The 27,885-nt window shown below is 44.3% G+C and overlaps 1 protein-coding gene across 3 annotated transcripts in view; it reads right to left on the bottom strand.

Moving 5' to 3' along the window:
* sema6cb (semaphorin 6Cb) overlaps positions 1–27,590 on the bottom strand; it is a 257,350-nt gene extending 229,760 nt beyond the window's left edge. For all 3 annotated transcript variants that reach the window (XM_085803468.1, XM_085803466.1, XM_085803467.1), the window contains exon 1: positions 27,361–27,590. The gene's annotated coding sequence lies outside the window, so the exon portion shown is untranslated. The remainder of the gene's footprint in view (positions 1–27,360) is intronic.
* Between the last annotated feature and the right edge of the window lie 295 nt (positions 27,591–27,885).

Genomic DNA, 27,885 nt, shown 5'->3' with positions numbered 1-27,885 from the left:
GGGAGTGAGGCAAGACACGGAAAAAAAAATGTTGGCGTATTCCTTTAACACCCACACAAAAAAAAAAATCAATCAGTATTCAGGTCGTGCCACATGGATGCCCCATTCCCCCCCAACCACCTTAGCACATGACCTCTGGCCTCTGCAGGGTTCTCCTTAGAGAGCGTGACGGCCGGGGATGTGTCTGCTCTGCCGGCGTCTGCTCCGTGTCCCGGCGCTAACAAAGTCCTCGTGTTGAGGGGGCGAGGGGGGCGTGACCCGATCCCGTCCGCCTCCGACACAATAAATCTAGCTGAGGAGTTCAAGGTGGCCTGACCTGCGTCCGACCCCATCTCTGGAAAAACGGCTACAACCCCCCCACCGCCCCCTCCTCCCCTCATCATTTCCATACCCTCCGCCCTGCACCCTCCGGAGCTGAAGGGAGAAACAGAAGATGCGCTCGGGTTTCGTGCACGCCAAACCAACACACACACACACACACTCGCTCGCGTTACAGTTCACCCAGCTCTTGACATCTGAACAGTTAGGGAGCCTTGCCTCTGTCATGGGAGGAGGAGGGATGTGGGGGGGGGGGGAATTAGCATAGTGTAATTACACTGGGGAAAGATCCAGACTCCAAGGAGCAAGACATAACCCATAATTTGCCATTGTGCTCCCTATGCAATTGACAGTCGGTCTATGATATCGGAGATAAATGTCGGAATTCAGGCTGTTAGTTCAACTGATGGTGCATTCACTATGATAATAACCACAGTCTTGTGCACAGTGAATCTGATGAGCGGTTCCGCAATAGCTCTTCACCACTTTCCCTTTCCTCCATGGGGCATTATCATGCTAATCTTAAAGAGAAGAAGAAGAAGGGAAAAAAAATATCTTCCAGTGAATAAGGAAGTATAATAGGAAGCAGAGACCTCTGGAAGGGCAGAAGGAGACAAAAGCAGGGTATATTCACCCAGCTCCGTCTGAGCAAAGCAGGGGTGACAAATGGACACAGACATTACACTGGCTGGTTAATTAAAAGACCGTAGCCTAATTAAAAAGATCTTCCTGGTGAATGGAGCGCCTCCATGCAGTAACTGACCTGTGTCTCCGGCACAAGTTGTGCACAGAGCAGTCCGTCTTTTTTTTTTTTTGTCTTTAATGCATTGGATTTGCTCATTTCTGCAGCTCTGACAGACGTGTGGTAAACAGTAAGTTGTAAAGAGTCATGAAGTCCACCAGATCACTGACAGTCAATAAAACTAGAGATTTGATTCATTGTAATTCCACAAAAACGTTTTCCTCGTTAACTCCTTTCGGTCCAATTATGCTCCAAGTAGATAGTGTATATCCAGGCTTACATTATATTATTATGAACATTATTAAACAATCCATGGTAGCGATACTAGGACATTGCACATTGGATTTAAGCACGGCAAACCTTATATGGATGTGGTGGTTTTTAGCACTTTTAATGATAAAGACTAGGGCCCGACCGATATGGATTTTTTGGGGCCGATGCCGATTACGATTATTAGGGGGGAAAAAACCCGATAACCGATTAATCGGCCGATTATTTTTATTTTTTTATTAAGTTTTAAAATTTTATTACTATAATAATATATCTATATATATATATATAAATTAGGGCTGCCTGGTCGACCAAAAAATCATTAGCCGACTAAAATTTCATTGGTCGATTGGTTGCATGAAAAAAAAAAAACATTTGAAGCCCTGTCTTGTCAAAATGAAGTCAAAATCAATATGGGCTTTTATTTTGAAGGGCCAAATACAGGAAGTCATGACACGTGATACTTTTTTGTTGTTGTTTTTTTTACACGGCACGGCGTCTCTCTCTCTCTCTCGCTCTCTCTTTTCAATCAAAAGCGATCAGCGGTTGCTGCCGTGCCCGGCACCGTGTCAAAGCGCTCACCGACATGATAGTCCCCGCTGCAGTCAGAGTCCCGCAATGCTCCACGCCGCGGACCCCCCCACCCGTCACACAGCCTCAGCTCAGTCACTCACCCTCATCTACTTTGTTTATTGGTGATAAATGAGCATACTGCCGTGCCGGTATATAACATAGAGGTATATAACAGTAAAACCCGACCCCGACCGGCTTGTTGAATCTCGGACCCAACACGGCCGGAGACGAGCATTAATTAATTAATTCACAACCCGACCGCGGTAAAAAAAAAAAAAGGGAAACAGAAAGCCAGTGGCAACACTGGTTTTGAGACAGATCAGTCACTCTGCTGTGTGCTGTGACTGAGGTGGTAGTGGATGGAGTTTGTCATGAGGTCGGCGCCGGTGCGGGGGAATCTTTTCAAAGTAAAACCAAGTTTTATTCCCTGCATTTTATTCCTGAAAATATCGGCGACAATCGGCGAGTTTTGGCCGATTACCGATTAGTTTCAAACGGGCTATAATCGGCCGATTTAATCGGCTCGCTGATAGTGCGTATGCGTAATCGTGAAGACGTACCGCGTGAAATTTTAAAAAAGGATCAAATAGGTCTACCGCGCGTACACCAGCTGGGCCGCCGGTCCTCTGAGTGAAATATCCAAGTAAGTCAGATAATAAATGACATGGTCTGCACCAAAAGGTGGCCAAGTGGACCAGGAAACCCATCAGTGACTGGACTGATGAGTTTTGTTTTATTTTACTGGACCATGCCCACGCTGAGAGTGACAGACTGACACCTGACTTACTCTCTCTCAGTTTCTGTGTGTGTGACTCACACCGTCTCTCACTCGGCTCTTGTTGAGGTGAAGGGTTGTACAGATGCTGTTCACAGCTGGATTTGTGAACATTTGGCAGATGGGTTTAAAAATCTGCACTAATGGTATTGATGACATAAACATATGTAGAAAGGTTGCTCCTTTCCTGCTGTGTGCCTCTTGCTATAGTGTTATTAATAATTGCTTTTTGCTGTTGTGATAATCAGAATATATTCTGAGAGATGAATAAAGTGGTTGCACTTTATTCAAATAAAAGGTTAATGCATTTTCCATTAATTGTTGTTTACTTGTTTATATCCATGATTCATTTCAACCTGATTCCCTTACAAGAAACAATAGGGATCTAGGAAACTTCACCTGCACTGTATTTATTTCACAGTCAAACTGGTTGAATTTTTGGCTAAAAGTTACTGAATCGATTTCAAGTCACTGAATCATATCAGATTGTATCGTTCTAAATGAACCAAGATCGTCCTTGAATCGTGTGGGCAACTACAAATCATGATACGAATCGAATCGTTGTTAAAATGAATTGTTACACCCCATTATTGATGCTAGCTTAAGAGACTGCACAGAAAGCCTCAGGTCATTTATCATTGCATGAAATGACTGCACTATATTTATACAGTAAAGCTGATTTTTGAATTTAAATGAGTGGCGATGGAACTATAAAAAGCTTAGCCTTGTGCTGGGTGATACAAAGACTGTACTGTGCTGGGAGTCACCAGCTGACTTTCCCTGTGAAGTTCAGTGGGTTCAGGGTTTCCCCGACTGTTTCCTAGAACAAAAGCCATGTAAGATAATTTGATCTAGGCCTGTTTAATATTTCTGCATCATCTTTCAAAAGATCACCTCATATACTGAAGACGTGTAGATTCAGTAAGCCTTGACGGCATTTAAAAAATATATATGATATTATCTTTATACATTCTTATTTGGCAGTGCTGTGATGATATCGGTCTTGTCGTCGTGCCCCGAAGTTATGTTTGTGCTCCTAATAATTTCTTCTTTTTTTTTCAGTTTTTGCTGGGCCAGGCAAAGTCTGGATTCAGTACTGCATCTAATTTGGAGAGCAGGGTTAACAAGGTCTGGCAGGACTTTTGCTACATAATGGGTCATTTAGCTACAAAGCTGGTCCTGCCAAAACATTTGCTGCAGCACAGAGCAACAATATCTGGCACAACACAGTTTTTACTTTGTCTTTGGTATTTAGTGTTTGTGTTATTTATTATGGGTGTTTATTTATTTCTATTTATCCATTTGTTTATTTATTGACTTGATTTTTTAATTAATATTTTTTTCACAGATCCAAAAGCAGAAAATAAACATCACAACCTAATGGTAGCAGAAACACTGGCTGTATACTAGGGATGCAACAATATTCGGTATTTTACCAAACCGTTCAATACGCCCTGTTCGGTTCAATGCACAACGGCAAACAACGGTATTTTCGGTACGTTTCCCCGGCAAAAAACTTTCAAAACATTGTGCAGCCGCGCATGCTGTGTGATCCCCTCGGGAGCAGTGACTGAGAGCAGCTGCAGCACATTGTTCAGGCCAAAGCAGGCTCAGTGCCATGCACAGGTCATGCCGCCTCAGAGCCAATCAGAACGTCCCTGAATTCCCTAGGAGCCAATCAGCGCTCTGCATGCAAATGTTGAACGCTGAGGAGTGCTGGCTGGCTCCTGGGACCTTCTGATTGGCTCTTAGGCGGCATGACCAGCGCGTGGCACTGAGCCAGAGAGGTGAAGAGCAGCATGGTGCAGAGACAATGGCGAGTGAAAGAGACGCCGAAAAAAGAAAGTTTGAAGAGGCACCGTCTTCGTACAGGTCTGCGGTGTGGGACCATTTTGGATTCAGCGTTGACTACGATGAGAACGGAAAAAGGACAGTCAACAAACAGACTACTGTGTGCAAGCATTGCTTTGCTAGCATCGGATATGTAGCAGGTAACACTACCAATATGTTCTCTCACATACGTCGCCATCACCCGTCTCTTTCACTTGGAGCAGCACGGAGCAGGTCGGCGTCAGCTTCGACGGCGAACCGAGCGCAACCGACAATTGCTGCTGCCTTCCAACAACAGTATGCAACAAACTCCGAAAAACATAAAACGATAACGAAAGCAGTGGGCGTCTTCATAGCGAAAGACATGCAGCCGTATTCAGTGGTTGAGGACAGCGGATTTCGCCACATGATGAAAACTGTTGAACCCCGCTATCATGTACCCTCCCGCACCCATTTTAGCAGTAAAGTGATCCCAGAACTGTATGAAGTATGCCGGGGGGATATTGAAAACGAACTGAGACAAGCACCCTACCTTGCTCTCTCCACCGATAGCTGGACCTCCCGAGCAACGGTAAGCTACCTGACAGTGACTGTACACTACATACATGATTGGGAAATGAAGGGCTTTGTGCTGCAGACTCATCCACTGTATGAAAGCCACACAAGTGAACACCTGGCTGAAGAACTAGTGCATGCAGTTACTGAATGGAAGCTAGAGAGAGCAAATATCCCTGTTCCTGTAACCACAGACAATGCACAAAACATTGTGAATGCCATCCGTAACACAGATGTCTTTGGACCACATATTGGCTGTTTTGCACACAGCCTAAATCTTGCCGTGAAGAAAGTTGTGTCCCTCAACTCAGTGTCACGCCTCCTGGGGAAGGTCAGAAAAGTGGTGACATTTTTCCACAAAAGTACAACTGCTCACAAAATTCTGGTTGACAAACAGGTGATGTTAAACATACCACAACACAGATTGATCCATGATGTCACAACCCGCTGGAATACAGTACATGACATGCTGGAACGTTATGTGGAGCAACAACCAGCCATTTACTCTGCCATACTTGACAAAGCTGTGAAAAAGTCTGTGAAAGACATGTCCATGCTGACTGACAGTGAACTGAAGCTGGCAGAGGAGCTCATCCAGCTGCTTAACCCTCTCAAGAAAATGACAACTCTGATGAGCAGTGAATCAACTCCCACTTCATCCATGATTCTCCCGCTCAAAACAATGACACTGAAATCCATGGCACCAGATCCTCAGGACAGTCCAACCATCCGGGATGCCAAGTCAGCAGTCACCCGGGATTTGGAGAAGAGATACACTGATCCAGAGCTTCTAGACTACCTGCACAGGGCCACAGTCCTTGACCCAAGGTTCAAGTTATTACCCATTCTTGATGAAGCCATCTGTGACCAAGTCTACAAGGACCTCACAAGTGAAATTATGGAGCATCAGGTATTTGATAATTTATTTATTATTTTTAATATACATTGTTATTGTTTTCATAATGTGAATTAAAATTACATAACTGATTTGATTTTTTTTTTTCTTTTGCAGGTTCAAGCAGTGCAAGAAGGCCCAAGCAATGAGCAGGACCAGGCATCATCAGTGTCCCCTCCTCAAAAGAAGACTGCCATGTCAGAGTTATTTGGGGATCTTCTCAAAACAGAGCAGCAGACCAAAGCATTTCCCCAAAGGATTGAGGAAGAGTTTCCTCATACAAAGCAGCTGCTGGCCTTAATGTGGATGCTGATCAGGTCACATTCCCCCACATTTCCAAGGTTGCTCAACGGTACCTCTGTGTCCCTGGCACCTCCGTAGCAAGCGAAAGAGTCTTCTCCACTGCAGGTGACAATGGCCCTCATTTATTAAACTTGCGTACACCAAAAAAATGGGTGTACACCAAATTCACCGCAAGGATCGGCATTTATTAATCTGAGCGTGAGCGTACGGTACGCACAAATCTCACGCCAGCTCTGACCAGGTGTACGCACATTTGGAACCAGCGTAGAACATGCAGGAAGGAGTGCTGCTGTGTCAGAACGATTATTAAACCATAGTCTAATAACGCAGCGATGTGGACCACATGTTGTTGTTGTTTATATTGATAAAAATATAAAAAGTAGCCAAAAAAAAAAAGAAACGATAAAACCAAGTCCGTGTTGAAAATATAACTAGAGTTTTATTTTGGGCAACTGAGATGAATTAAAAACCACGACGTGACAGATGCTCGTTAATCAGCTGTGTAAACAGAAACAGTCAATGACAGACAGACCTGTTATTGTTAGATCACACACACAAACTTCCAACATCTGCAGCACCAGAGCATGACCGGACGGCTCCTCAGTCTCTCTCTGCCGGACACCGGAGCCGGCGGGGGGGGGGGGGGGGGCTCGGCGCACCGCTACCTGTCCAGGTGCAGCTGATCTCCGCGGCGGAGTGTTTTTCTTTTCTTTTTTTCCCCCGTCACCGGGACCTGTCAGCGGGACATCGGGCCGGTGTTTCACATCCCTCCATCAGCCGAACCATGCCAGCGGTGCTGATGGTCATAAAGTAGCGTTGGCAGCAGTAATATGCCTATGATTTCTCCTCAGTCACTTGTGTTTAGTAAACTGCAGGAGCATTTCATGAGGTTGCTGGGTTTCCTGACGTGGTCGGTGACACGTGCGTCTGCAGCCTCCATCCACCGGGATGACGCTTATCAATCACAAAATCTATCAATCTATCAATGTCCAGATATTTAATGTTGCCGCCCTCTCCCTGTTCAACGTGGTAATGTCAGTAAAGTCCCTCTTCTTGGCCGTCTTCCGTGTCTCCATGTCGTAAAAGGGGCAGGGCGACGCCTCTAAAGCAGGAATATATCGGGGCGTGACATTTAAATGACGCTCGTTTTCAGTCGCCGGATTTATCACCACCACGCCGGTTCTACGCCGAAATCAGCAGCTTACACACTTTTAGTAAATCACACGTGACACTTGCCGTACACTGATATTTACACCAGAATCTACACCAGATCCTGCGCAAGTTTGATAAATGAGGGCCATTGTGAGTGCCAGCCGTTCTCGGCTTGATCCAGAGCATGTTGATATGCTCATCTTTTTGCAGAAGAACCTCACCATAAAGACATAGATCTTTAACTGACTTGATGTTGCACTTTGTGTAATGTTTACACATTACTTATTTATAACTGAGGGATAGCACTTCCCTTGTGCAGGTTGTATTAAGCCCTCTTGTTCAAGTATTTTGAATGCTGCACTTTACATTGTTGTTAACATTTTATATTTTTCATAACTGGTCAAGGCAAGTACTGCTTTTCAGTGTGCAGGTTGTATTAAGCCCTCTTGTTCAATTATTTTGAATGCTGCACTTTATATTTTTCATAACTGGTCAAGGCAAGTACTGCTTTTCAGTGTGCAGGTTGTATTAAGCCCTCTTGTTTAATTATTTTGGATGCTGCACTTGATCTTGTTTACATTTTATATTTTTCATAACGGGTCAAGGCAAGTACTGTTTTTGAGGTTGTAATAAGTCCTCTTGCTCAATTATTTTTGATGCTGCACTTTACATTGTTGTTTACATTTTGTATTATTCATAACATGAGGCCAAGGCAAGTACTGCCTTCAAGTGTGCAGGTTGTAAAAGGTTTGTTCAAGTATTTTGAATGGATGCTACAATTTGATGTTTACATTTAATTGTATTTGTAGTGTTTGGTACTTAACTTAATATTTAATTTGTGTGGTTTTATGTTTGCTGTTTAATTTGATCTGATCACTGTTTTTTAATAAAGTTTGTGGTTTGATTATATCTGTGCTGCTTTTAATTATTTTTACATTGCAATATTGACTTTGCTAGTCTGAGTAGTTTTATATTAAAATATCGAAACCGTATCGTTATCGTAGCCCAAAAACCGTGATGCATACCGAACCGTGGGAAAACTGTACCGTTGCATCCCTACTGTATACATGGTAATTGTAATCATTTGGGACATCCCCATCAAACAGCGACGCACGATGTAGTCATTCATAACTCAATGACTACGTTTACATGCACTCAATAACCCTTTAATAATCAGAATTTTAGCAATAACCCGGTTGCATACGGCCATGTAAACACCACCCTTTTTAAAAAATGGGAATATGCTCATATTGCAGTTTTTAAACACCCGAAAATGACCCCTGAGTTACTCCTTTTCTAACCTGAGTATCTGGTCATATGCTTATCGGGATATCCCCATCGAAAGGAACATTTGTGTTCTGCACATCTATTCACAAGGAATCTTGATCTTTTGAGTAGTCAGGGGCGCAACCGCCATTCCAACATCCCACCAGTCCGACATAGGCCTCTAATTGTCTAAATGGCAACACTTAATTTTCTATCAAACGTCCCATCATTCTGACAATTTTTGCCTCCTATGATCGGAATGACGGTATTTTTTTCTTTTTTTAAACATCTTGCCTTTCCGACAATTCCTTTAATAGTGTATTTTTATCCCCAAAAGATTTTGCACTGGTTGGGCTTAGAAAATGAAGAAAGGAGTTGGTTAAGTTTAGTAAAAAGAGCAGGTAGAGGCTAGACAGGCAGACTAGTCCCTGTCTGCGCTCTGCTGCGTAATACACACAACCATGTGGTTATTCCTCTATCAGCATGTTTTAAAGAAGGGAGTCACCTGTTGAGTAACGCACATTTCCTTATATTGAAAGCCTTGTCGGAATGGTGGGACGCATGTCGGAATAGCGGTATGTCGTGGTGGTCTGTCTAAATGGTGGGATGTCGGAATGACAGCATGTAACCATTGCGTCATGACGTTCTCCATGTGTCGCTGTTCTGATGGGGATATCCCAATTGATTACAATTACCATGCATACAGGAATAACCCTGCTTGATCACGCTTGCAAATGGCTTATTCCGAATGTTTCAGAAAATGGAATATTGACCTTAACCTGAATATTGACTGCATGAAAATGTAGTCAATGTCCAACGCTTTCATACACTGCAGAATATTTCAGGCTCCAGGCTGCAGCCTCCTCACTCAGAGGTCAATCTGCCATATTTAAGCCATGTGGTGCTGACAGACAAACCACTTGTGCATTTCATGACACTGCATTTTTCCAGAGGCTAACTTGCTTGTTTGGACACTCATCACCCCTGGAGGCTTCATGCCTTTTTTTATGCAAAGTCATAAAATGCACAACAGGCTCTGATGTGTGGTGAATGCTCACGTCTAACTACAATACTACTTTGGCAAGTAAGTGTAGGAGTTCATATTGGGTGAATTCTTAGCCAGCTGCAGCATTGTGCTTATTTTACTGTTTACCTTACAAGCATCAAGATGCAGGGGAGAATTACTGCTGCCAGGATAACTTTGCAAAGTTGTAAAAATCCTGCCTGAGAGCAGCACAGGCAGCTGTGCCACGCCTCCGTGCCTGATAGCCTCTGAAATGGACTTCCTGACATTTCATCCTATTGGTACCCGTAGCAACGGGGGCCCGCACCGGAGCACACCATCTTGTGTTGAGCTGCGGGGCTTAAAAGAGTGAAAGTGAGGGAGTGTGCGCTAACCCCCCCGTCCTCTTCACCCTGCTGCCTGTCATCAAGTTGTGACATTAAAAACAACAGCATGGTTCGGTGGTGGGTGCTTCGTTTACCCTGAGTCAGTCATCAGAAACTGTCCCCCCCCACCCCCCACCCCCCTTGGGAGAGACCCTGGAGGCAGGGAGGAGAGATCAAACAGCAGTCGAGGAGGATTCAGTCGCTGGACCGGGGAAGTGGCTGGTGTGACTGAGGCCTAGTCCACACGAGCCCGGGTATTTTTGAAACCGGAGTTTTGCTCCGCATCCACACGAGTGGTGTAATAAAAACACTCCGTACACACGCAACCGTGGAATCCGCTACCAAGTGACGCAATGCACGTGTGGAAGGCTGTTTTAACCAATCAAAATACAGTGGAAACGTGTGGGACGGTGGTGTCCCTTTGACGTGCACTGCTGCAGCAGCCTGCACATGTTGCTGCGCTGTGTCTTGACTCTTGTGCTGTGTGTTGTTGTGTGCTGTGTTGTTGTGCTGTGTGCATCACCTGGCTGCTGAGCCACATTACTGTCTGCGCGGCGCAACTCTTTATCACTGGCTGTTGTGTTGTCTGTCAAAACATGGATGAATGAAACATATCCAATATCGACCGCGGACGTAAATGTTCGGCTTTTGGCTCGTTCCGTTCATCTCCGCATAGGCTCTTTTTATCACTGCATGACAGCAGCGCGACCCCCCCCCCCCCCCGTCGTACCCGGTCTGACAGTGACATTGCCTGCTCATTCATGAAAATCATCCCAAAAAACTCTCAATCAAACAATGTGGGGAATAAGAAACTGCGGCGCTACTGTAGTAGTCCTGAAATTTTAAAAACACACAGGCAGCGGCCCAGTCACTTGTTAATGTAGCTAAATGATGCTGTGTGGAAAACCAGCTGTGGTCTGTGATTGAGGGTGAGTTTGGAGCTGACAAGAGGATCGCCCTGACGACCGTTTCGTTATATTTTTCTCATTTAGATGATAGCATTTAGATGATGTAAAAAAAAAAAAGTGAAATAATAAAAATCCACTTTGTTACCTCCATTTTTGCGAGCTCACGTCAACTTCTGCAAACCGCTGCAAACAACCTCTGCGAGCTGGCAGTGTTTACATCAGCACGTGTGCAGCTATGACGTAAAGGAGAAAAACAATCACGGTTGCAGTGTCCACATGCACCCGGTGAAACCAACCCCGGCCGAAAACCCCACCCTGGACTCCGGTTTCAAAAAAACACGGTTTCAGGGTTCCAAAAGCACGGTTGCGTGTGGACAGGACAACCGGGAACATATGTTCACGGTTTCAAAAATACCCGGGCTTGTGTGGACAAGGCCTGAGTGGGAGGAGTTTTGTTGTGTTTGTGTGTCTCTCTCTGTGTCTTAACGCAAATTAATTTGCAGCCTCAGAGTAAATTTTTGTTGTTGTTTTTCCAGGGCCAAGCAATCATCAAACCATCATTGAAATAAAGCACTGGTTCCCAACCTGGGGGCCGGGCATCAGAGATTTCAGGGGGGCACAGAGCTTTGTTTGTTCTGAGGTTGTGAGGTTATCAAAATTATATCTGTGCATATTGAAATTTTAAAAATCCCAATAACACACCCGATTGGATAATCAAAATCATGTAAGCAAAGACAATAGGAACAAAAACCTACAACCTGCCTCCCTATAGGGAACAATGACACAACAAAGGAAAATGGACAGGAAGATAAAATAAAATACAACAAAAATGATCGCTAAATACATAAAATAATAATAAAACTCAATAAGATAGAACAAACTAGAATAAAAAGAATCAGATCCATAATTCAGAATGGATACAAAATGTATAGGGCACCTCATTGTAATTACATACCCATGGCAGGGCTCCACCTTTTATCAACTCTTTAGGCAGGAGTTGTGGATGGGGGGAGGGGGCAAGGGTTGTGGATGGGGGAAAAAGGGTGGGAACCCCTGACAGCAAGTATTCCCTAACCATCGCACAGTAAGCCAAACCCCAACCCCGACTAAAACCGTATCCTAACCCAGAACCAAGTCTGCTTTTCAAACTGCTATTCAATTGGGAGGGGGTCCAGCGTTTTGGTTCTCACAAGAACCAAGGTCTCACAGCTATTCGGACGCCCGATTATGAGAAAACCAAGCCAAAGACACACACTGCTTACTACACACAAACACACACACACACACGTAACTGCACGATAATGGCTAAAATGATCGTCTGCAATTACTCTGAGATTGTCCTCATGTTTGCAGGATCACAGTTTGGCTCCCACCAATTTTCCGACAAACAACTTGACCCCATTCATCCACAGCAGATGTCGGACATGCAATCACATCCTCCAAAGCGGCCAATATTAACGGCATCAGACGTGGAGACGCATCATAAAGCAGAAACACAACTACACACCCAAACATGCTCTCCAGCTCTGGAGTTTTATGATCTACATCTGCTTTCCTGGTGAGCACATTCACAATAACTTATTTTCAAAGGGTTAGATATAAGACAACTGGAAAGCTACTCACCTGGAATTTCTCATGTTGTCTTTAATGCTGAAACAATTACTCAATAAATCACTGATCATTCTCTGTTGAGAAGATTTGCTGCTTGTCTATGATTTTGATCAATGGAAACAAAATATTACTTCACCTTTTTCATAAGCTGACCTTCTGTGGTGGATAACACTATTTTCAACATTCTAAATCTAAATATTAGATTAATTGGCCAGCGACTCATTAGACAATGATCGTTGACCAAAACTTTGCCAATGTTAACACTTTCATTTTCACTAATAAAGTGCAAGGGATACGGTTTGGTTTTACAACTGTAATCGACCAATATATTGGTTATCAGAATGTATTATTCCCAATTATCAACATCCATATCGGTTGGGCCCCACTAAATATTAATGGAAAATTAAGCCTGTTGATTTATTAGGTAATAATTAGCTGTTTTCCTCATTAGCCTAAAACTCAGTGAAGCACTTGTGTATTATTGACATTTCATTTTTTGAGAGAAATTAGTTGATTATGAGAAATATTACTGATACTGAATCAACAATAAAAGTCATTTTTGAAACACAAAACGCCAAATATCTATTTATTCTTTCATCCAGTGTTATCTTTCCAGCTGTCCAGACTTGAATATCTACTGGTTTCTATGATAATACTGAATAACCATTTTACAGACCAAACTATTAATAAATTTGCCATTGAAATAATCAGCATTGTGTCAATGATATAGCTAAACAATGTTTTCTCACTTCATCCGGAACAAAAAGGCAATTTGTTTGCACTTTACATTTTAATTAAAACAAAGAAAAGAACATCTATTTGTTGATGCACTGTTTCCAATAAGACATGTGTGCATCAGTGCTGCGACGTTTCCAAGAGAGACTCATGATGCATCTATGAAGAATCAATTCCTTCCTGACCACAGCCATGCACCCTCTCTCCCACTCACACACAGACACAGCTGCAGGGGTGAGTCAACACATGGTTAATAAACTGGCGCGCACATGCACGTAGAGACACACACACATGCTCTTGGAATGGGAAGAGTTCAGGGCGCTGGAGGGGAGGAGGAGGTGTGTTTTACTCACCCTGGACCGCTGCCCAGTTTGGATTCATATGACACTAACTGAGACCCCCAGATAAACCTCCCCACCCCCCCACCCCGCGCTCTGCCCCCAAGACCAGTTTAAAAATAGCCCTGATTCGATGGAAACAAGCCTGTGGTTCTGAGAAACAGAGGAAAATGACCATGCTCAGTGTGGGCGAGCTGACTTATCTTACACCATGTCCGAGCCAGATTTTCACCGTTACATATGGTCACCGCTAAAATATACACAAATAATAGCGTGACGGAGCTGAAGTGTAGATGAAAAACAGCCCTCATCCACCACCAGGTAAAACACTTCATACATACACAAAACACGCGGGGGGATTCAGAGTTAAATCTTAAAAAAGAAAAAGCACTGCACATTCTAAATTTAACACATTCCAGATTTAAGCGAGAGGATATGCAGAGTGTTGTTTGCAGAGAATCAGCCACAATTCCTATCTGCAGAGCACAGGGTGCAATGCATGCATAAGAAATTGGATAAAGAGCCTGAGGGAAAAAAGGAGAGTTGGGAATCCAATCTGAGTTTTGTAAGCCATCAATGAACCTTTCACCTAAAATTAAGGCTGGTGGAGTTTTAACTTGGTGCCGTGTCCGTTCAGTAGTGTGGACAGCGCAGGAGGTGCAAGCGGGACTTGGCCAACTTTTCCACGGAACAAGGTCAAACAGCGCTGCTATTTTTGGACAGTTTGTAAATTAGATGCAGTTAAGGCCCTGGCTGAACGTACGTGCGCCGCCACTGAGAGGAGAGCCCATTTCGTTTTTCAAACGACATGTGATAACTCTCCAGAGGGGGGAAAAAAATAGATTTTTTTTTTCTCTGAACACTTAAATGAATTAAATATGTGAATACCTGTCACCCTGTGAGCGCATGAGGAGCAGGAATGGGACACGGTGGGGCGTTACTGTGTGAGAGGCAGCAGCTTTCGATGAAGAGGACAAAAAAAAAGGGGGGGGCTTATCTTAGGTTTTTAATTTCCTGCTTCATTTCACGTTTCAGGACCATAAAAATTCTCATTTCGAAAAACTGCAATAAGCAACAATGAGACATGATCATAACTCTGAATTACTTCTATAGTAACTAAGCAGCAGACCCCCCCCCCCCCCGTCTCTCTCTGCCTCTCTCAGTCATGCAGTCAGCCTAATTGCTTTAGCCAAGATGTGACAAGCCAGACAATTGCTGTGCAACAGATTATCGAAAGAGAACCTGATAAAAAAAAAAAAACGGTAAAAAAAAAAAGAGGAAAAAAAAGTATCAGATTTTCATCCCTCAGCCTCACTCTGCCAAAAACTCTTGACCCACATTTCTTTGCACCAGTCCCTGGTCTGCTTGTGTGGATCGACTCTGCAGTCTCAGGAATATTAAGGTGACTTTTCCAACAACAACACTCGCAGCTCACGACAAGATTTAGTGTGTGTTAAGTGCTGTGGATTTCTGCTGGATCTCACCCTGCAGGCACCCCGGGCACGCAACCGTCCAATAAACGGTGATGGTCTACAAACATCGAGGAAAACAATCAATTCAGCAAATGTAAAGATCTGTTTTATGTTTGCGCTGTAAACTGGATACAAAAGGTGAAACTATAGGGCAGGAGGTAACAATTACTTTCACAGGACTATTTGGCTGTTCCAGAAAATGTTTGACAAAGATGAAAAGGCCAACGGTTTGAAATTTGGAGAGCGAGAGAGAGAGAATGACAACAAAGCAGCAAAGAGCCAGAGGCCAGACTCAAACCCTGGCTACTGGGCCAAAGACTAAACCCAAAGCACGAGCTTTAGCAAAGTAAGACTATAATTCTTTTATTGTCCGTCACACAGCTCACAGCCTCCATCTGGGATCCACAGCAGTGTATCCTGTATTTACTTCAACTGCAGTTTGTCAAGGACTTTTATCACAGGCAGGTCTTCATGTCCAACTGGAGCTGGTAGCAAAAGCCTCGTTAACAGCTTCCTTCTCTCTGATGTTTAGTTGTTCCTCTGCCTTCTTATGTAATGATGATACGTGTCATGAGGGTAGTTTACTTGCTTTAAAGGGACAACGAGGAGTTTTGGAAAAGCGAAGCGTTTTCACACTACATTTATGAGCCTCCGCGCACCGTAAAATTATTTGACCGGCGCAAGACAGACTCATGTTTTCATTCATCAAGAATTAAAGTCAGAGGTTCAAAGAGGTTCACATACCGTCGTAGTTCCAACCATAAACGGCAATTCGGCTGCGTTATTCTCATGACTCGCCACGAAGGAAACGCTGGTCGGCTCGACCAGCATTTCCGCCACCACTAATAATAACAAAATAACGATAGAGACAGAACGATATATTTATCGAAAATGGGCCCATTAACAAGTGTGGGTAGCGGAGATTCATCCACATTAACGTGAGACTTTTTTATAACCGAATAGAAACTCCCTGTTGTCCCTTTAACCCTCCTGTTGTCTGACCCAATCTGTTCCCTTCCTTCTTTCCTTCCTTTTTCCCTTCCTTCTTTCCTCAATACTTTTTCCCTTCCTTCTTTCCTTCCTTTCTTCCTTCCCTTCGTCCTTCCTCTTTTGATCCAATTGACCTGATCTGTTCCCTATCCCTCCATCTTTCTTTCCTTTTCCCTTCCTTCTTTTCCTTCCTCCTTCCTTCTTCTTCCTTGAACATTCTGTTTCTTCCCTCCATCTTTCTTTCCTTCCTTTTTTCATTCCTTCTTTCCACATTCCTTTTTCCCTTCCTTGAACGAATCTGTTCCCTCCCTCCATCTTTATTTCCTTCCCTTTTCCTTTCCTTCTTTCCTCAATCCTTTTTCCCTTCTTTTTTCCTTCCCTTCGTCCTTACTTCTTCTTCCTTCCTCTTTTGATCCAATTGACCTGATCTGTTCCCTATCCCTCCTTTTCCCTTCTTCTTTTCCTTCGTCCTTGAACAAATCTGTTTCTTCCCTCCATCTTTCTTTCTTTCCCTTTTCCCTTCCTTCTTTCCACAATCCTTTTTCCCTCCCTTCCTTCTTTTTTGACCCAAGTAATGACTACATTTATTACTACATGACTTCCTGCTTGTGTTGAGCCATATTTACCATTTTAAGACTGTTCTTAACTTCATGTTGCTGCCTGCTCTTTAAATTCTGAGGCACAGTGGAGATTAAATAAAGTTTGATGTGAAATAGTTTTTTAAATAAAGTAAGTCCATGGGTTTGATTGATTTTTACCATGGTATTGAATGAGTATTGTGGAAATTCACTGGTGCTGGTATCCTGGTATGGTGACAAGCCTAATCAGCAGTGCTCTTCCACTTACCCTCCGTCCCCACGCAGCCAAGAAACCAGAGCAGCTCATTAGACTGCAGCTTAGTGACAAGAGGTACAAGAACCATCAGTCCGTCGGTCAGTGGCGTTCACAATTATAGGGGCTGGTCCTGCTGTTGTAGTCCAGCCAAGAAATTACACAAACAAATGAATCTATTTTTTAAAAAAATAGCTGCAGCTCAATTTTCTGTGGGTCAAGTCTGAAGATTGAAAAGACAAAGTGTTTCAGACCCAGGTCAAACAAAACATGGCGTTTTCAGACATGGCTTCAGGCTATGGAAGCCTGATGACATTTTTCACTGTCTGACTAAACAGTGAAACAAAACCTAACTGACACATCAATTAATAAGGAGAAATAATCATGACTCGCTTTACTTCTTTTCCAAACTTCAGCAGAACTTTCAGTGTCACAACTCCACTGCTGTTGAGTCTCTACAGACAGCCCTTACAAGATTACCTGCATTAAAACTACATGAAATAAAATTCTTATCTTAAAATTGCACAAAGCAGGAGCTCAGGCATGAAGCTGACTTATGAGTTTAAAAAAAAAACACAAAATAAATTTAGCAGTCTGGAAGGGAAGTTTGTCCAACTCGCTTGAGTTTAAACAACAGACTGACAAACAGCAAAAAAAAAAAAACAAAAACAGAAATGCGCCAAAACAGACACGGCCGACAGAAGATTCTCAGGCTTCATCAGCCAACTCAAATGAAGCCAACCTGCTTTTTTTCATCATGTCTGGATGTGAATTTCATCATTTCATCGCTTGTGAGATTTCAATCTGTGTCACCAAAGCCTGGATGTGTGTTTTGCTAATGATATGGGGCTCTAGGACAAAGTGTCCAATTAGAAAAGACAATATTTTCAGACCCGTGTTGTTTTTGGGCTAAGACATAATCCAATTTGAGGCTACATGTGTCAGGAACAACTTCTTGTGTTGAAAACAAGACAAATGTCCGCTGTTCCAAACGGTCTTCCTCGGGAGTGCACACCAAATCAGTGAGAGGTGGTGTGGGGCCGCTGGGTGTCTGGTAGGTCTTTCCAGGGAAATAACCTCTGGCACAAAGATGGATGTTACATTTCTTCCAGCAACAGCAGCCGTTTGTTTGCAGGAAATAGGAGAATAACTGGGCTGTTAGCACAAGCTGTGATAGCCGCCGTGGCCCGAGCATCCAAAGAAAATAACTCGGCTAACTCGAACGAAAGCTCCACAAATTGAAAATCCGAGGGAAAAGAAAAAAAGGACGTCAAGGTGGACGCCCACGCCGCTTGATTGAGAGCCAATCTGTGGGAGCGCCGAGCACGGAGAAGCCACGGCAACAAACACTTGGCAGTGAAGATGGAGACCAGGAACAAAGATGATAGATTACAATGGAGGTGATAACAGGGCACCGCTTCTGAAGCTTTGATGAAGACTCAGCAAGACAAACATCATACTCGTATACGCCATTTACATGCAGATTTGTTTGTTTGTTATTATTTTTAATAGATCAACCCCTCTTATTATCCTCGTGATGGAGGTTTTATTCATATTATGCTGGTTTTATCTAGGTGGACCTAATTCATTGGCAACTGAGTGTACTGTAGGTTTCACAATTGCTGCCCAGTGTTTTCTAATCAGGTATCTGACAAATAATCCTTAGATATATTTCTCTGCTCTTCTCTTTGTTGTAGATCAAAGGCTGAGTGAGTAAATGAGTGAATATGGGAGAAAATAAATAAAACAGATCGTAGAAGTTACAATTTGAAAATGCATTAAATTACAACTATTTATAGGTCACAGACTCAGAGCGACCTCCATAGTGCTCATCTGTAATGTCCCTCTTGTATTGAAGCCCCAACATGAGAAATCGTTAAAATAAGTATATGTTTTCAGCGTATTTGTAGCGGAAGCTCCCAGTGTCTCAGTTCACTGCTTTGCCTGTGTCTGTGCAAATCTTGTGTGATTTGCGGAGCCGTGAACTGGATGTCAATGCAAATCGCGCGAGATTTGCACAGACACAGGCAAAGGATGTTTTTTAGTGTGTCTTTTTGGACGAAGAAAAGTGACCCCCGTTCGCAACCGTCATAAGGACATGCAGTGCTGCGCCAAGCCCCCCTGTAACTCCGAGAAGGCCCAGAGGACTCTGAAACTTCTCCCAGCCCTTTAGTCGACATGAGGGTGAGTAAATGAGTGAAATTTGAATTTTGGGTGAACTATCCCTTTAACTGTAATCAAAATAAAACATGAAATCAAAATGGAAAGGGAGCAAGGCAAAGAGAAAAACAGACCTACCATCCTTCACCTGTTTACTTATGATAAACTGACTGAACAACATCCAAACAGTTGAAATAAAGCTAATTGTAGAATCATTCCCTTATTAAAGCAGAAGTAAGCAATATTTTTGTGTTAATATAAGTCTTAAATAGTTATATCTTCCGACAGCAATCACTTACATAGAGTGTTTGGACCGAAACACGGGTCTCTCAGTCACTCTGCTCTGCTCTGAGCCGAGGAGAAAACTTTTCTCGTATCCTACAAGTTTTATCCAATGAGGAGAGAGAACGGCATGAAGGGCTGTGTGTGCAGCCAAGGGATGCGCCTGAATGTGGTGACGTAGGGACAAGGACCAATAGATCCATGACGAGGGCGGGGGCTGCTAACTCGATCGGCTGACAAGACGTTATGGTGCGTTCAAGGCAACCCGTAACTCGTGTTTTTCCGACCTGTGAAGTCGTACCAGTTCGATCTGGTACGAGTTCACCGGTCGGAAGTTACGAGTGGCCGTTATAGTGACTTTCACAGGTAAAACAGGTCGGAAAAACATGAGTGGGTTGCCTGGAACGCTACAAAGTCGTAAGTCGTGACTTGAAGCTGTAATTTACGGTTTCAAAAGCCTGCCTGGAACGCAGCATTAGCGAAAACGACCGGATCGCTTACTTCTGCTTTAACACCTCCTACACAACAACAACATTTGGGCTGAGAGGTCTGACCTCAGTAAACTGATAAATCGATAATCACAAATTACATAGATCAAATTTAGAGTCTGCGCTTTGATTAAACAAGGCATTAGTTTATTCAAATAACTTTAATACTACCATTTCTATTACAATTAACTGACTGTTTCACATCTCTTAGAATTTTCAAATTAAAATATCTTAACACACTGACGGCTCTCATCATCTCAATCTAGCTCTGGGAGGTTTTAAAAGTATGAATTAGCTAATTTTGTGCATCTGTCCTTGTCAAATGGGTGATTTTCTGTCGACACTATTCATGGCCACACACTCCTTATGCTAATGTATAGGTTAAACAAACTGCTTATGCAAAATTACATGTACATTTAGCTTTTGTTTTGTCATTGCCAACCCCTACCAGGTGGATTAATCATCATTTAGCATCTGTAACGCTTAACAGACCAGCTCTGTTGTCTTGCGGTGTAAAATTAAAATTGGGTTGTGAGAAGGTTAACGTTCACGGTCGCTTCCAATTTATCCGGTGGCAGCCAGAAGACGACCAGGAGATTGGGATGTCGGGGGGGGGGGGCGGTGTGCTCCACTTTCAGCCTGGCTGGCTAATCAATGATGCGGGAGGTCTGCCCTCATTATGAAGTGATTAAGAGATTATTTGGAACAACAAACCGATGTACTTTTGCCATTCCCCCAGCCCGCCCAACTAAGAGTTCAACAATCAATATCTGGTATGTATGGCCCAGGGCTATTTGTTTCCTTATTCCAGTCGCTTCCTCCCATTAAACACAGAGGCGAGAAGAATCGAAGTGGATTTAGAGAGGGGAGCTGTGTTTCTGTGTTCTCCGAAGCAGCGTGGATGCCATGTCTGTATTATCTTAATCTTTTTTTTGGAAGGTAATATTACGCCAGCGAGCGTTAAGGTTTTGAAAATAAACAGGATTGTGGGTGACGCAACTGAACTGGAGTTTTGGAAGATCTTTGCACTTAGTCATCGGTTAATAATCCTTTAAAACAATGAAAATCCACACGCACACGAAGCCACGTTAGCTGCTTCTTCACATGACAAACGACAGTCTTTTTTCTGTTTGGGATGATTCATTTTCTTTCCCTTTGAGACAGAGATCCTTTTTGTTGTGCGTGCTGCTTCCGAGCTGCCCCGTAGGTAGCACGCGCAGCTTTCTTGTTACACAAATCAGCATGAACGTCTGTGATACTATGCGCTATATAGGCCCTCTCTCCTTAGTCTAAAGGGCAAGCGAGACAATAGCATGAATCTGCAAGACTCCAGCACTTTTTCTTTCTTTTCTTTTTTAAAAAAAAGCAAAGCCACAAACAAAACACAGAAACCTCAGTGCATGACTGAACACAGAAATGAAACAAAGGAGAATAATAGCCTTGAAAAAACATACAGCCACTGAGGTTTTACTTAACAAAGATTCTTTCATGGGACATGAGACCCTCTGTGGACTAAAAATATAAATCTGAGGCAAATTGCTGACATTGCGAGCTACAGGTTATATATCCCCCCACCTCTCCACCCACCCCCACCCTGTAATTGCTGGACTGCATCCACTCTGCTTCATGAGGCGGAACCGTACAGGCATCCAGTGTTCCCGCTGCGCTGCTTGTGGCCGTGGAGGGTTGGCAAGCGTAGCCCGAGGCCCATGTTCGACAAGGGGTTAACGTTTCTGAAAAACAGCTCGACAAAACCACAGGAAGACAGCCAGTCTGGACGGACGGACCGATGCCTGTCACTTGTCCAGTTTTGCGGTCTGCCGCCTCCTGCCATGTTGTTTTTTTTTCTTCTTCTTCTTCTTCTTCTTCTTCTTCTTCTTCTCCTCCCTCTCCTTCCCTCTAGCCTTTCACTGAACTCAGAGCTTTTCCTCCCGAAACTTACACACTCATCAGCTTAGCTATAATTTCCAAGTCCTGCACCGACCACACCAGGACCGCAGGAGGGAAGCCGCTGCACGCCTGTTTAAGAGGAACATTATTAATCCCAGAGCGATAGTTGCAGCAGCGGGGTACAGAGAGGGTAGGAAAATTAAAAGATATATAATCAGGAAGAGGTGAAATGTAGTGCTGCGCATATTTCAAGCGATACCGAGGAAAGAAAAGGTTAGAATGTTGTTCAGTGTGACAGCAGCAGGAGGAAAGGAGCTGCTGTATCGATATTTTGAATACTGCAGGTGGAGCGGCCAGTCGCTGGAGGGGCCGCGAGTGGTGCTGTCAAGGCTCTGGTGCAGCCGGGGGGGCGGGGGGGGGGGGCATTATCTACTCACCCTCATGTCGACTAAGGGCTGGGAGAAGTTTCAGAGCTATCCGTGGCTTCTCTGAGTTACAGGGGGTCTCGGCAGCAGTGCATGTCCATTTAACGGTTGCAAATGGATACCAACTGTCTTCGTAACAAAAAGACACACCAAAAAACATCCAAATACCTCCATGCTGCTCATATATAATGTCCATCTTGTATTGAAGCCCCGGATTGCGAAATTGTCCTGAAAAAAATGAAATAAGTCTATATTTCAAGCTTGTTTGTAATGGCAGCTCCTCTTCCTGGTCCGTCCAAATCTCGCGAGGTTTGCGCCGGCGGCAGAGCGATTACTGACGCCAGTGCAAATCTTTTTGTTACGAAGACAGTTGGTATCCATTTGCAACCGTTATATGGACATGCACTGCTACGCCGAGACCCCCTGTAACTCAGAGAAGGGACGGAGGACTCTGAAAATTCTCACAGCTCTTAGTCGACATGAGGGTGAGTATATAATGAGTGAAATTTCAATTTTGGGTGAATTATCCCTTTAAACATGAAAGCTCAGCCATCCTCATCCTGATCTCTCCACTGCATCTAGGGGGCATCCCGGGACAGAACCTGCCCTCTTGACCAGTTTACTCTGTCTTCCTGTTTACTAGTCTCTTCCTGTTGGCTGTTGAGAAACCTCTTGCCCCCACACACACACACACACACACACACACACAGCTCTATAACAAATCGCTGACACTGCGACAGAGTCAAAAGAGATACAAAAGCACGCACACAAAAAGGGAATACAATAGTTCGGGAAAATAAAGAGAGAAAGAGAGGTCTCTGCCGAGCCGGAGCCGGAGCCACCGTCACTGGCTGTCACTCGTGCTGCAACCATCTGAAATCAAAAGTAATTACAAGCCTGCCAAGGACTCAAATCTAATGGCTGATGAGAGGAGTTGTGGGAGAAGCGGTTGCCAGCAGTGCAAATGTCTGTATACACTGGAAACGGCAACAGTAAGAAGGAAACAGATGTAAGTAGACTGACGGCGTGCATTATGTCTGCGCCGTACATCTGTAAATGAACCAAAAAACCAAAATCATGCAGGTCAGTTATATCTGAGAGACTCAGTGTACTGAATCAGCAAAAAGATGGGGGAGGGACATTTCTTCCAGCCACAGTAAAGAAGCTGTTTCTGCTCAGCTGGAAAAACGGCTGAAAACTATAAAAGAAAAGAGAAAAAAGGGCAAGTCCAGTCAGGACAGTGATGGAGGAGCCACTTCAGCTCCACTGCAGAAGACGCGAGGCGGCTCCACCTGCTGCTCCTATAACCTGTCCGTTTGCAACGCTCCATGCAACATGTTAATGTGATTTCTTAGCGGCTGTGGCCGAACGGGGGCCGGGGCCTGGAGGCCAAGGCCCCGGTGGTCCCAGCAGATAGCCTGGACCGGCCTGCGCTGTGTCAGCCGGCGGATTATGGATGACGGGGAGCCGGCTGGGGGCTGACAGGTAATAATTCACTCCCCGGGGGTCCCACACCCTCCACTGGACACAGTAAAGCAGAGCAACCAGGAGAGGGTGGGTGAGGCGCAGGGGGGAGGGGGGCACAGCCTTGGAGATCACATCCTTACAGCCCCGACCTCTTCTCTCCCCCCCGCCTCGCACCGTCCCCCTTTCCAAGATGCACGGTTCTCACTGGCTGCCCGGTTGCCACGGGTAACCGGCCATTATCGAAATGAAATATGAGGTGCCACACGCCGGTGCCTCTCTCAGGTGCAGGGCCAAACAAAGTGCCATATGTCGCGGATGAGGGGGCTGAGATTAACTGTTGCTTCCTGAAGCACAGCACTGCCGCCGGCCCGTTCTGCAGAGATCGGCAGTCGCACAATGCCACCGTGTGCATGAGGTCTGAGAGACTGTTCAGGGCTCCAGACTGACCTGAAATGGGGGCATTTTATCCCTACATTTTTCATCTACTTGCACATGTGTAACCAGTAAACTGCAAATGCGTAATTTACGTGCATGTGCGTGTAAATTGCAATTGGAAGGTGTGACTCAAAAGGATCTGGTATCTGTCACTACAGGTGTCAGGCTAATGTGTGTGAGGATCATGAACAAAAAGGAAATGTGAAGATTTTAGGGCTGCAACTAACCATTATTTTCATTATCGATTAATCTGTGGATTATCCTAATTGATTAGTATGTTGAAAAATGTCAGTGTTTCCCAAACCACAAGACAACATCCTCAAATGTCTTGTTTTGTCCAAAGAGATATTCAGTTTATTGTCATAAAGGAACAAAGTATTGTACACATTTGAAACGATGGAATCAGAGAATTACTGGACTTTCTGGACCGATTATTCGATCAAATAATTAATCTAATAATCAATTATTGTGCAATTAATCGATTAATTGTTGCAGCTCTAAAAAATTTGCCTTGTTAGTCGATGGTGTGCACCCCTAAATTTTCTGCTTGTGCCCCTAAAAATTTAAGTTAGGGGGCCACTGTGCTCCTAGTAAAAAAAAAAAAGTTAGTCTGGAGCCTTGCTGTTGTTGAGGTGCCATAACAATAGCCAAAAAAAATAAATATTATCCGACGCCCTCGAGTTCCACTGAGCTTGAAATGGAGCTGAAATGAGCATCAGTGTCTCAACTCAGTGACTGCAAGTTTGCCTTGAGATTTAATGCAACATATCATCATGTGTTGTTGCTGATGACTGTTTTTTCTCCGCCGGCCAATCCAAACTCTGGACTAACTGTGTGTGTACGCCTGAGTGTTGTACGTAGCCATGTGCCGATACCGAGCACTTTATCTCAGTGATGAAAATGGAAATGGGGCCCCGCTGAACGTCCCCCAAGGGCCACAGTCCTCAGCCCCCTGGTTAGGAGCCTATTTCAACCATCATTACCCAGAGGACCATTAGGAAGATGCCATCTGCACACGCAGGGCCCCTTCCGCTGGGGCCTCTTGTCATTTTAAACTAAAAGCAAGCGCCGAAATGGAAATCTGAAATAAAATTACACACTGGGGCTAAATGCACCATTAACCATGCTAACTGAGCGACGGACCTATCAGGGGCCCGAAAATGAGAGCCGGACGAAGAGCAAGCAATTTTCAGTAGTGACAAGGAAATGAATGCACTGATGGTGCTTTACTCTCTCGCACATTTACGACTGTAACTAACCCATCAGCTGAATGTGACTTTCCTAATGGTGTTGTGAAAAAAAAGAGCAAAAAAAAAAAGAGCTGATTGTTGGTGAGGGTTGAATATAGATCTGTACACACTATATATAGTTCCAGTGGGTGCACACTACAGCCACAGACCGGTAACTGCTGGTAAGGTATCAGACACAGGAGCATCTCACTTCTTCTCCTGCAGGGCAGCAGCAGCAGCAGCAGCAGCTCACCTTGTAAGCAGAGCAGAAACATGTCAAATAAAATAACCTAAAACCCACACTGCAATGTCCTCTGAGCAGCACAATGTGCTAAGTCACTGCTCAGCTGCGGCAGGGAAAAAAACCACAAGCTCCATCAGTTGGCCTCCCCATCTTATGATATCACTGCAGCAGCTCAGCTGAGAGGAGCAGAGGGGGACGAGGCAAAAACTGGAGGAAAATCACAAGATCCCACCACACGGCCTCCACTTAAACATCTGACTGTTTTGGACCGGAGCGTGCATGACGGCAGACTCCAAATGAACACCAAGTTGCCTTCACCGTTCAGTGAAAGAAATGCAATCCTCAAGCTGGACACTATTTTTATTTTTTTTAAATGCCCTGAAAACTTTTGCAAGGCCAGAAGTAAATGAGAGGAAACAGAACAACAACAGGACACGGCTGCCCTTTGTTTGCAGGGAGAATGCACACATTACCTCGCAACAGGCAGAGATAGAAGGAGAAGAAGTATTGGTGTGGTTTATCTATTTGTGCATATAGGGGATTTATTTACCGCTGAAATGTTCTTAACCTCTCGCTGAAACTGAACACCCACCGAGGGAGACGAGAGGGGGGTAATGCACAACAGGCTGAGACAAATCACAGTCCCGTTTTAGCAGAGAATGGCTCAAGAGCGGCGGCTCCGAGCATCTATTTCAACATAAATATCCACCCAGCGGCTCCAGGGAATCTTATGAGAGGGGGGAAAGAAAGAAAAAAAAAACACACAGGTTTCTCGTGTCTTTGTGCACCCGTTATACAGGGAGAGATTACAGACCTAAAGTCCAGCACAGACTGCTGCTGCCTCTGCGTGCAAAAACAGAAACCTGTTAGAACAATGATCTCATCGTTTCCCTCTCCCAGTTTTTGGCATAAAGACTAAACTGCAGATTGAAGTAAAGGTGTTTTAATGTAAGGTAGAGGGAGGGGGGGAATCTATGCAAAGTGACAGGGAAATGTGGTTCAATATAATGACAAACGGTCACTTAAACACAGCTTCCTCATACAGACAGAGACATGCTTAAAATTGATTAATGTTTTTTGATAGTTTAAAAACACATTCTCCTATTATCTGCTGTTTGTTTTTTTTTACCCCCACAAACAGATTGTGAGTAAACATGTTTTGTTTCTCTGCTGGGAAATAAACTAGGATATCCAAATTCAATTAGTGTCTTGGGCAACATGCCACTGAGATAAATAAAAAACAGCGCTATCAGTTGCTAATTCGTGATAAGTTCCTGAGGCTCCTGCAGCAACGGTAAACACAGGGAGAGTGATGTGCGTGTGAGGCGTTTAGGTTTTAAAAAACCGACACAATTTATGGAGAAATAACCAAGTTCTGAGTCTAAACACGGCCAACATGACTAAAAAATGTCTAATAGCTTAAAAACCAGTGCAACACCAGCTGAGACTGTTATGGAATCAACACAATTACTGCTATTTTCCCCTAATAAACGACCAAGACTTGAGAACACGGCCGAGAAAAAGGAGAGAAAAAACGGCTGCTCCTGAGCCTTAAATTCAACTTAAAACAGACGGTGAGTAGTTCAGGGTTGTATAAAACATGTCGGAAAGGTTGTGTTTACGTTATTTCAACCGGTGCAAAGATTATTCCGCCGTGTTTAAAGTGAATTTACAACCTACTGAAGAAAACTTGGAGCATCACACTGTTAATGAGTCAAGTGAGCGGAGCGGCAGCAGCAGCATCGCGCAAGTCTCCAAACAACTACAGCAGACGAACCACTTCTTACCTCGCTCCTTCCTTCGTGGCTCCGCTACGAGGGGGAAAAAAGAAGAAATGCACGTCGTAGTCTTTCGGAGGAGACAGTGCAGCGGAGGAGAAGCGGTAAAGTCGCAGCGAAGAACACGGACTAGTTAGTTGTAGCTAGTTTTCTTCAGGGTGACAAGCGGTTAGTATTCCCAGAGCGCCCGAGCAGCAAAAAGGCGCCCCACACTCCTGTGACGAGACTGAAGCCAGACTGAAATCACAACAGTTCGGCAGCCGCTCAGGCCACGCCCCCCCGCTCCGAGTTTGACAAGTGACGCGCCCAATCGTGGGGCGGCGTTGGAATTGTTGTCGCCTCCGATTGGCGGATTCATCGAGCTTTTGTGTGGCGGCCCGCCTCCCCCCCCCCCCCCCCACCCCCCACGGCTCACTTTTCTCCCAGATGTTGAATGCCTCAACATCGGGGCACTTGTAACCAGTGCCAGCGAATCAGAGCGCCGGAGGGGATTTAAACATATGTAGTTTCACTTTATGGGAGTTAACGCTATTT

Source organism: Trachurus japonicus, chromosome 16, assembly GCF_045865225.1.
Source record: "Trachurus japonicus isolate A0001 chromosome 16, Traja_1.0".
NCBI lineage: Eukaryota > Metazoa > Chordata > Actinopteri > Carangiformes > Carangidae > Trachurus > Trachurus japonicus.
The sequence above is the reverse complement of the archived record's forward strand: the minus strand, read 5'-3'. Positions and strand labels throughout refer to the sequence as shown.